General features: G+C 39.2%; 1 long non-coding RNA gene across 5 annotated transcripts; it reads right to left on the bottom strand.

Annotated features, from left to right (window-relative positions):
• Window positions 1-886: 886 nt before the first annotated feature.
• Window positions 887-10,255, bottom strand: LOC114678380 (uncharacterized). 5 transcript variants are annotated; one of them, XR_013417533.1, is made up of 5 exons: window positions 9,264-10,255; window positions 8,373-8,583; window positions 7,087-7,872; window positions 6,870-6,990; window positions 887-4,514 (listed from the first exon to the last, which is right to left on the bottom strand). It is a non-coding gene; the product is annotated as an uncharacterized LOC114678380 (long non-coding RNA). The 5 variants fall into 5 exon arrangements; XR_013417536.1 differs by lacking the exon at window positions 887-4,514 and having other exon boundaries at window positions 6,570-6,990; window positions 7,087-7,179; window positions 7,632-7,872; XR_013417532.1 differs by lacking the exon at window positions 887-4,514 and having other exon boundaries at window positions 6,570-6,990.

Below are 10,255 nucleotides of genomic sequence, written 5' to 3'. Positions count from 1 at the left end.
AATAAAGGGTAGTTTGACCCATTTATGCTTGATTCCTGCTCCTAAAAAGGAGGAAATGAGTGAGGAGCAGAGAAAGGCCAGTAGTTGTGCTCTGTTTAGAGGTGCCTCCCCTTTAGAGGACACATTAGGAGTTAGCAATAAGTTCACACCTAACAGTCAGGAAAGATTTCTTCCTGAGGAGTTTTCTAGGGACTCATAGCACTTGGATCAGTATTCTGAAAAACTTCAAGAAAGAATCCTTCCCCTCCACTGTCTCTAAAATAGCCCAAAGATTAACCTAACTCTTGAGTTTACTTTGTGGATACCCATACATTTGAATTCATAGTTATAGTTTCTAGTTGTTGGTTTGAAAAACACTGGCAGTTAACAAAACAAGGCACAACTAAAATAATGGCCCTATGTGTGAGGTACCACTTGAAATCAAAGCATCCGCATCAGATCTTGTCACACTTAAATCTTCTTCCTTATTGCCTCAAAATAAAGAACCTCTTCCTCTCAATGTAAACATGAAAAAAAAATAATAATCCATGTGAGAAAATTTAAACATGGCAGTCAGAACCAGGATTTAAAGTGGATTCCTGGGCACAATTACTTGACGCATGAATTTGGTGAATGACAAAGATTAGATCTCAATTGAAACCCGGGACTCTTTGCTTCATAAATCAAGCCCACCTGCTCTAAATGTTATAGATCTTCTGTTGCTCTGTTCTACTCTCATTTTGTGACTGTGCATTTGACTTAAGGGTTTAAGCTAAATTTTGAAACTTTATGTACAGTCATTGATTAACCTTAGCTGGATCCAGAGCATAGTTTATTACTTTCTGTTTAAGAGGAAAAAAAAAAAAAAGCACAGCCTTTTACTTACCCCGAATTATGGATCTCTTAGTTTACCAGGCATTCAAGTTTTTTATTGATACATGTTACATATTTATGGGGTACATGTAATATTTTGTTACATGCATAGAATGTGTAATGATCAAGTCAGGGTATTTGGGGTGTCCATCATCTTGAATATTTATCATTTATCATGTGTTGGAACATTTCAAGTTCTCTCTTTTAGCTATTTTGAAATACACACTACATTGTTGCTAACTATAGTCACCCCAGTCTGCTACTGAGCATTAGGACTTATACTTTCTATCTATCTCTATGTTTGTACCCATTGACCAACCTCTCTTCCCTCCCCTACTCCACTCTCACCCACATACCCTTCCCAGTCTCTGGTATCTATCATTCTACTCTCTACCTCAATGAGTGAGCACAGGTGAAATTTACATTTCTGTACCTGGCTTATTTCTCTGCTTAATGTAATGACCTCTAGTTCCATCCATGTTGTTTAAAATAAAAGGATCCATTCTTTTTTATGGTTAAATAATACTCCATTGTGTATATATACCACATTTTTTAAATCCATTCTTCTATTGATGGACACTTAGGTTGATTCCATATCTTTGCTATTGTGAATAGTGCTGCAATAAATATGCAAGTGCAGGTATCCCTTTGATATACTGATTTGTTTTCCTTTGAATAAATGCCCAGTAGCGGGACTGCTGGATCGTATGTTAGTTCTATTTTTAGTTTTTTGAGTAATCTCCATACTGTTTTTCATAGTGGCTGTACTAATTTACATTCCTACCAACAGTGTATAAGGGTTCCCTTTTCTCCACATCCTCATCAGCATCTGTTATCGTTTGGCTTTTTAATTATAGACACTCTGAGGTAAGATGATATCTTATTTTGATTTTTGATTTTCATTTCCCTGACGATTCATGATGTTGAGCATTTTTTCATATACTTATTGACCATTTGTGTGTTTTCTTTTGAGAAATGACTCTTCATGCTCTTTGCCCACTTTTTAATGGGATTATTTGGTTTTTTACTGTTGGAGTTGCTTGTATATTCTCGATATTCGTCCCCCGTTGGATGAATAGTTTGCAAATATTTTTTTCCATTCACAGGTTGTGTCTTTACCTTGTTGTTCATTTATGAAGGATAACTTTGCTGGGTATTGTATTCTTAGCTGGAAGTTTTTTCTCTCAGCACTTTGAATATATCATCCCATTCTCTTCTGGCCTGTAAGGTTTCTGCTGAGAAATCCTTCATTAGTCTGATGGGGGTTCTTTTATAAGTGACTGGATGCTTTTCTCTTCCTCTTTTTAGAATTTTCCCTTTGCCTATAACTTTTTGCAGTTGCACTATAATGTCCCACAGAGAAAATCTTTTTGAATTGTGTCTGTTTGAGGCTCTTTGAGCCTCGTGTATCTGGATGTCTAAATCTCCTGCTAGACCTGAAGAGTTTTCATCTATTATTTCATTAAATGGAGTTTTTAATGCTTTCATTTTCTTTCTGCCTTCCGGGGCACTGAAAATTCAAGTATTAGGTCACTTTATGGTGTCCTGTATGTCACTTGGGCTTTACTCCTCTTCTCCTTCTCCTTCTCCTTCTCCTTCTTCTTCTTCTTCTCCTTCTCCTTCTTCTTCCCTCTTCTTCCTTCTTCTTCCTTCTTCTTTTTCTTCTTCTTCTTTTCTTCTTCCTCCTTTTTGTCTGATTAGATTATTTCAAAATACCTGCCCCCAATTTGTGAGATTCTTTCTTCCTTTTGATCTAGTCTATTGTTGAAGCTCTGGAATGTATTTTGTATTTCATTCCATGAATTCTTCAGTTTCATAATTTCTGTTTGGTTCGTTTTTATGAAATATCTCTCTTTGGTAAATCTCTCATTCACATCCTGAATTGTTTTTCAGTATTCCTGTGTATCTCACTGAGATTTTTTGCTGAGATTTGTTCCTGGCTAATTATTTTTGGGGTGTGTCTTATTTTTTTGCTTTTTCATGTTTCCTGTGTCCATACTTTAATATTTGTGCATCTGATGTAACAGTCACTTATTCTAATTATTTGAATTTGCTTTCCCAGGGAAGGACTTTTTTTTGAAGATGGATCTATGGCATTGATCGGGTAGGGTACTTCGGCTTTGGTTCTGAGTACATGCAGTAGTGTAGTCTCTATATGATTTATTTGGCTGTAAACAATGTCAGTGGTGTCTGTGATTTCCTCAGTGGCTTAAGGTGCAGTTATTAGTGGAGGCAAGTTCTGCTGGGGAGTGGGATGCCAGGTAGGCCAATCTTTGGGTCCCAGTGGTGGCAGCAATGGGTTGAACATGTCTATCTTTGGGTTTCAGAGTGGTGTATGTTGGCACTGGTGTTAGTGGGTCCTGGCAGGCCAATTATTGGGCCTCCAAGTGTCTTGCTCAGACACCCGGAATGGCAGCAGTGGGCCAGGCAGGTGGGCAGGTTCTTGAGCCCCTGGGCAGTGGGCATGGTGTGTGTGATATCAGTAGCAGTGGTGAGACAACCCCCTTGGGCCCAAGAGGTCTGCTCTGGTGGTGTTGGTGGCTGTGACAGGCTGGGCAGATTGGTCCCCAGGCCCACAAGTGTCACATGTGGGTGGGTGCCACATGTGTTGGTAGCAGCAGGTTGAGAAAGCCCAAACTTAGACCCTGGGAGTAGTGGTCAGGTGTCAAAAGCAGTGGACTAGGCTGAGCAATCCCCAGGCCCTTGGATGGTATGCTCAAGTACGAGGGTGGGGGACTGATCCAGGCTGGGAAGTACTGCATTCAGGCCCCTGTAGTATGTGCAGGTGATGGCCCTTGAAGCAGGGACAGGGTAATCTTGAGGCCTCTGGCTGAATGCTCACGTGGGGGCAACAGTGGCTGTACTGTGGCCGTGTTAATGGGGAGGGCAGAGTGGCATTAAAAGGGAGCAGCCATAGGCAGGTGGCTTGGGATGGGGATGGGGGATATCACAGTGATGGCAGCTGCAGACGGTGGACTTTGTCCTCAGGACACATGAACATGCCCGACCACTCCTTTGCTGGGGTGGCCAGGGTTGCTGATTGTGGCTACTGCCTCAGCTCAGGTGGTAGTCACTGTGGACTGGCAATGTCCGTGGGGCTCCAGGGATGTGGAGATTCATAGGCTGTTGAACCCCAGGACAGGATGCATTCTACTGGGGGCTGGGCTCTCAAAATGGTACCATGCTGCAGCTGCTTAAGACTCAGTGGCTGGTGGGACCCAGCATGAGCTCTCTGTCTGGAGCAATGCCTTTTTACAGTCTGCAGGCAGCTCCCTATGTTATTCTCGAAGTCCTCAAGGTTCAAGGGGCTCTCCTGTGCCTAGAATTATAGGGACCTGTAGTGCTGTGGGTCTCTCATTTTCCCTTTCCCCATATTAGGGAACCTCTTCAGCCTCCCAGCTGATCCCAGATGAACAGGCTGCCTTGTTTCCCCCTCCTTACTTGCTTTAGGTGCTTCCCATCACTTCTCTGTTGAATTCCAGTGTTCTCTCTTAGATGATCTATCGGAAGGGTGACTATCTACTTATTTTGGTTTCTCTCCATGAAGAAGGCGAGCAGCAAATGCATCCGGTCTGCCATCTTGAAGCCCCTCCTCAGTTTACCAGGCAGTTTGTCTAAATTTTTATAACTTTCTTCTTGATAAACTTCAAGTTTGAACTTTTCTGAAAAATTAGAGAGCATGTATTCTCTTCACAATCATGTTGTGCATAAATCTCTCACTAAAAGCATACATTCATTTGAGCTTTTAAAGATCCTTAGACTTAGACCTTTAACTCTTTGGATAAGAACCAGTTATATCACTCAGGCATAATCATTGTTATAATTTTGACATAAATCCTTTCAATTATAATACATGTTCAATTTATCTGGTGTTAATTGCAAACATGTATTGATTAAAGTTATAGATTTTATGTTACTTTAACAAGAGTTGTTTTATTCTTATTTTTCTCCAGGGGGAGATGGCTGAGGAGGAAGCGCAGCAATGTTTTCTTAAAACTTTTTATAGACTAAAACAACTGGGGCCATGTTCTGCATCCTGTAATTTTAGGGAACTTAATAATTTTGCCTGTGTGTTAGAGTACATGCATGCAAAATTATTGACGTAAGAAAACCTTACCTTTGCACAATGGTTCCATTTTGCACAATGGAGTGGATTTTATTGAGATAGCTACCGCTCAGCTTTCATAAGAATATGTCAACATTTCCTCAGTTCGTCTGACTGCAAAAGCAGCAATAGAGAACATCTATACTCAAACTCACTTGTTTTCATGAAACTTACCAAAATTCAACTGAATATTTTAGGGAGATTTTCTGAAGAATATAGATCATTTAATTTGTCAGATATTCTAAAATCTAATTTTAGACTTAGCCAGTTATCAATTAAGTCTGTATTTAGACACTATTATTTTGACTTTCTATAGAAAGCCTTGAGAACTGACTACTGAATTTAGAAAGGTGACATCAGCAAGCACAGTGTTAGTGGAAGAGTGGGGATGAAAGTCTGATTAGAATGGGCACAAGAAAGACATTTTAGATGATCAGAAACAACTATTGAGACTAAATTTTTTGAGAGAGAGTCTTGCTCCGTTGACCAGGCTGGAGTGCAGTGGCGCGATCTCGGCTCACTGAAGTCTCTGCCTCCCAGGTGCAAGCTATTCTCCTGCCTCAGCCTCCTGAGTAGCTGGGATTACAGGCACGTGCCACCAGGCCCGGCTAATTTTTGTATTTTTAGTATAGACAAGGTTTCACCATGTTGGTCAGGCTGGTCTCGAACTCCTGACCTCGTGATCTGCCCACCTCATCCTCCCAAAGTGCTGGGATTACAGGCGTGAGCCACCACATCTGGCCAGATCATGTTCTTTTAATTAGACAAGTATGTACATTTCAGAAAAGGCTGAGGATTTAAGAATACAGAATGAGGCTTTGCAGTTGACATTCTTTTTCCTTCTTGTAGAAAAGTAACACACTATAAACTTTGTAAAAATTTGTGCTTGTCATAAAAATTAAACATTTCCTTAGGCATTGAAAAATACATAATTTAATACAACACATGATTAAGTTAACCAACTAATATCTTTTAAGCCATGTGTTTTATCCCGCTTCATTTTGTTTTTATTTTTTCTTTATGTAGTTTAGCTGCTTTCCCCAGTACTAGTCTCGGTTTACGGGTGAAAGGGGAGAGTTTTTATTTGTATTTCACATGGACCTAGAATTTCAACAACTGATTGCCTTTATTTTAATGATAATGCATATAACATTGGTCTCAGTTACTAGGACTACTGTTTAATGTTTCTATTTCTAAATTTTCAAATGAAAAAAATAAAATGCCTATCATTTTTCCCTTTGGGAAGTAAATTATTGGAAAAGAAAGGAGATTCCTTCCATTCACATGCTGATATATGGCGATAATTGTGACAATTTTATTATCTTCAAGTATTCCCTCACTTGCATCTTTTCTTCCATCTTTGCTTCAGTTTCCCTCCCTTCCTCTTTTCTGCTCCTTCCTTCTATCTTTCCTTCCATCCTTCCTTCCTTCCTTCCTTCTTTTTTTCCAATAATATTTACTGGTTTCTTTTGTTAGTCTTAACAGTTTATTTTCCATAACATTCTTCCCTAGCTTGTAAATTTTTCTTGGGCTGATGTAAAGAAATATTGCATTGGGGGACTCTTTTCATTGAAACTCAGAGAGGCTCCATTTAAACCAGCTTACACCTTGATATTTATAGGCTCATTTATTTCAAAGATCTAGGGGGATGTCTATATACAGGCAGCTATTAAATACATTTAGGGTCCCAAGTAATGTCAGGTTCTCTGTATCCTTCCTCTCTTATCTCAGCATTTTTCTGCTTGGTTTCTCTCCATGTAGTAGTAAAATGACCAGCAACAGCTCCAGGAATTTCCTAGATTAGCAACCCAAGCAGAAAGAGAAACTTTTCGCCCTAATAGTTATGTAGCATAACCCTGAATAAATACATTAATTTACTCTATTCAGATCAAGTGAATACACCTGAACTTACTACTGCAATTGGGGGATGGGATATTATGGTGGGAAGTAGGGAAAAATGAAGCTCTGTGATTTTCAATTCTACCAGATCACATGGAGTCCTGATGATGAAGAATCCAGTAAATGGGTTTTATCTTTGAATAAAAATACAAAGATTTTTCAGAATTAATGATGCAAATTCTTAAACCTGAAAGTAGAAGCAATTTTAAGGAGACAAACTTCATTAGCACCTTGACAGAAGGAAAATTATCACTATCTGTTGCAGGTACTATAAGACTTCTTCCTCAGCCAGTGCCACTCTGTGATTTATTTTAGTGAAGTGCCTAGGAGGAAAAATAAGTTTTTAAACAGTAGCTTTATTGAAAGATAAATATGGTATATTCATATACTGTAAAGTTTACCCTGTTTAAGTATACAGTTCAGTGAGTTTTGGTATATTTACAGAGTTGTGCAGCCATCACTATTATCTAATTTTAGAACATTTTTATCACCTCAAATAAAAGCTTTAGCAGTCTCTCCCCATATTCCAAACCCCTGACACCCACCAATCTATTTTCTGTCGCTATAGATTTGGCTATTCAGGACAGTTCATATAAATAGAATCATATAATATGTGATCTTTTGTGAATAGCTTCTTTCATTTAGCATATTTTTAAGGTTCATCCTTTGTAACATATGTGTCATTATGTTCTTCTTTATGGCTGAATAATATTCCATTTTATGGCTATACCATCTTTGGTTTACCTATTCTTATGCTATACCATCTTTGGTTTACCTATTCATCAGTTGATGGACATTTCGATTATTTCCATTTCTGCTTTTCCGTTATTTGAATAATCCTTTTGTAAACATTTATGTATATGTTTTTGTGTGGACATGGGCTTTGCTTTTCTTGGGTACATTCTTAGGAGCAGAATTGCTATATCATTTGGTAACTCTATATTTAACATTTGAGGAAATAGGGAAGTCAATCTTGATGGTTTTATCGATGGTGCATTCAAATAGGTCTATGTGTCCTAACAGAAAAGAAAAACACATTGTTCCATCTCTTTTCCCTTCACCACAGGAAATAATCTGTTCCAAATGCTACATGTAATCATTTCTCTAATACTCCCAAAATTATCAAGGCTGAAGTAGACTCTCTGAGAGTCAGTCCAGTCCACCAGTCTGTGCCAAGTGAAAGACCCTGCTTGCAGTTTTTTATATGCTAAAGGCAATGGGCGGGAAAGGAACACAGAGTTAAATGAAAGTATAAACCAAAATAAAATCTGCAGTTCCATTTTTTATAATTCAGGTGCTAGTGCAAGGACTCCTCAAGGTATTCCAAGTAGAAATGGATTATTTCAGGAGATTAAGCAATTACGTGCCATTAAAAGGTCTTGAGGAATAGAAATTAGAGGGTACATGCCAGCCTTTTGGTTTAAAGGTGGCATATCTCCACCTTTCTGATCCAGACATTAAAAACTGCTAAGATCACCCAGAAATTAGGACTTTATGAGAATATATTTGAGCTTACCTGTACCACAGAGTTTTAGTAAATAGATAGTGACATAGAGTTCAGAGGCTGCCAATTCATGTCTACCCTCAACATTGTTTTCCACTGCACTGTCATGGAAAGAAGAATAACCTCTTCTCTCATTTCCTTCCAAATCTCATACAACTGCACATCATCAGTGGAACTTAAATCATGTGGAAGCCTGGGGAGTGCAGTCTTTAGCATCCCAGCCCTGCAGTTAAGGAGGACAGGATATAGAAGGTGGGAGAAATGGTGGCCCAGGGCCAGTAGACATATCTAGCAGATCTTTACATCTAAATTGCCATTTACAATCTAAATTGCCATTAGATCATAGACATTTTATTTATGTACATGGCAAAAGTTAATATTTGAGGACTTTCTTGCGGAATATCAGGCAAAAATATTGTCAACTGCTGAAGTTAGTCATTCTTCTTGTTCCATTTGTCTCATCCTATCCCATTACTCTCTTAACTTAGTTTTTCTTTCCAATTGTTTTCTAAATCTGCTTAGTAATGTAGGACAACCGGTACCTAAAATAGGGTTTATTATATAACAGAAACTTTATAAATATTAGTTATTTGAATGGATGAATGAATGAGTACTTTATTCAGTTGTAATGACTAGCTTCATATGTCAACTTGACTGGGCCACAGAGGGCCCATATTAAACATTATATCTAGGTCTATCTGTAAGGAAGTTTCCAGATGAGATCAGCATTTGAGCCAGAGGACTCATGAAAGTAGATTGTACTCACCAATATGGGTGGGCATCATCCAACATCCAATCTTTTGGGGGCCAGAATAGAACAGAAGATGGAGGAAGGAGGAATTTCCCCATCCCTGCCCCCCTTTTTTTCTATCTAACTGCTTGACTTGGGAGAGCTCATCTCACCTTTTCCTGCCTTTGTAAATGGGATTTACACCATTGGCTTCTCTGGTTCTCAGGCCTTCAGACTTAGGGATCTCCAGCTTGTGGATGGCAGATTGTGGGACTTCTCAGTCTCGATGATCACATGAACCAATTCCTCATAATAAAATTCTTTTTTATGTCATACATCTTCTTTTATATGTAAATAAAATAAATCTCCATTACACATATAAATTATATATAGATATAGCTCCTATTGGTTCTATTTCTCTGGAGAACCCTGACTGATGCTAGCATTTTCTTTATTATTGCTCCTTTCCCCAGCCATTTTTGGTCTCTTGATTTCTGCAACCTTAGGTAGGACTACGTTAAGTCAGCAGCATTCTCTTACCATTAAGGGTGCCTAAATAATGTCTACAGCTTCTATTCACAAGTTTAGGGTTAGGTGGTGATTCTTAACTGAAGCTATTTGGCCCCCCAGAGGACATTTGGCAATGTCTAAAGACATTTTTGGTTAGAGGAGGTGTTACTGGCAACTAGAGAATAAAGATCAAGGATGGCGCTAAACACTTTACCGCACACAGAATAGCCCTAAAAAATTGTCAGGCCCCAAAAGTGAATTGTGTTGAGGTTGAGAAACTCTGGGTTAGAGTATGGAAGAATAAGAAAGAAAAGAAATTTGGGAGTCTGAGACAGGAGGATTGCTTGAGGTCAGGAGTTTGAAACCAGCCTGAGCAACATAGTGAGACCCTGTCTCTACAAAAAATTAGCCTGGGCTGGTGGCACATGCCTGTGGTCTCAGCTACTTGGGAGGCTGAGGCAGGAGGGTCACTTAGGCCCAGGAGATCAAGACTGTGGTGAGCCATGATCTTTCTACTGCACTCCAGCCTGGGCGACAGTGCAAGATTCTATCAAAAAGAAAAAAGAGAGAGGAGAGAGAGAGAGAAGGAAGGAAGGAAGGAAGGAAGGAAGGAAGGAAGGAAGGAAGGAAGGAAGGAGGGAGGGAGGGAGGGAGG

The sequence above is a fragment of the Macaca mulatta genome, chromosome 5, assembly GCF_049350105.2.
Source record: "Macaca mulatta isolate MMU2019108-1 chromosome 5, T2T-MMU8v2.0, whole genome shotgun sequence".
Taxonomy (NCBI): Eukaryota; Metazoa; Chordata; class Mammalia; order Primates; family Cercopithecidae; genus Macaca; species Macaca mulatta.
Note: the sequence above shows the minus strand (reverse complement) of the source record. Positions and strands in the feature narration are given on the sequence as shown.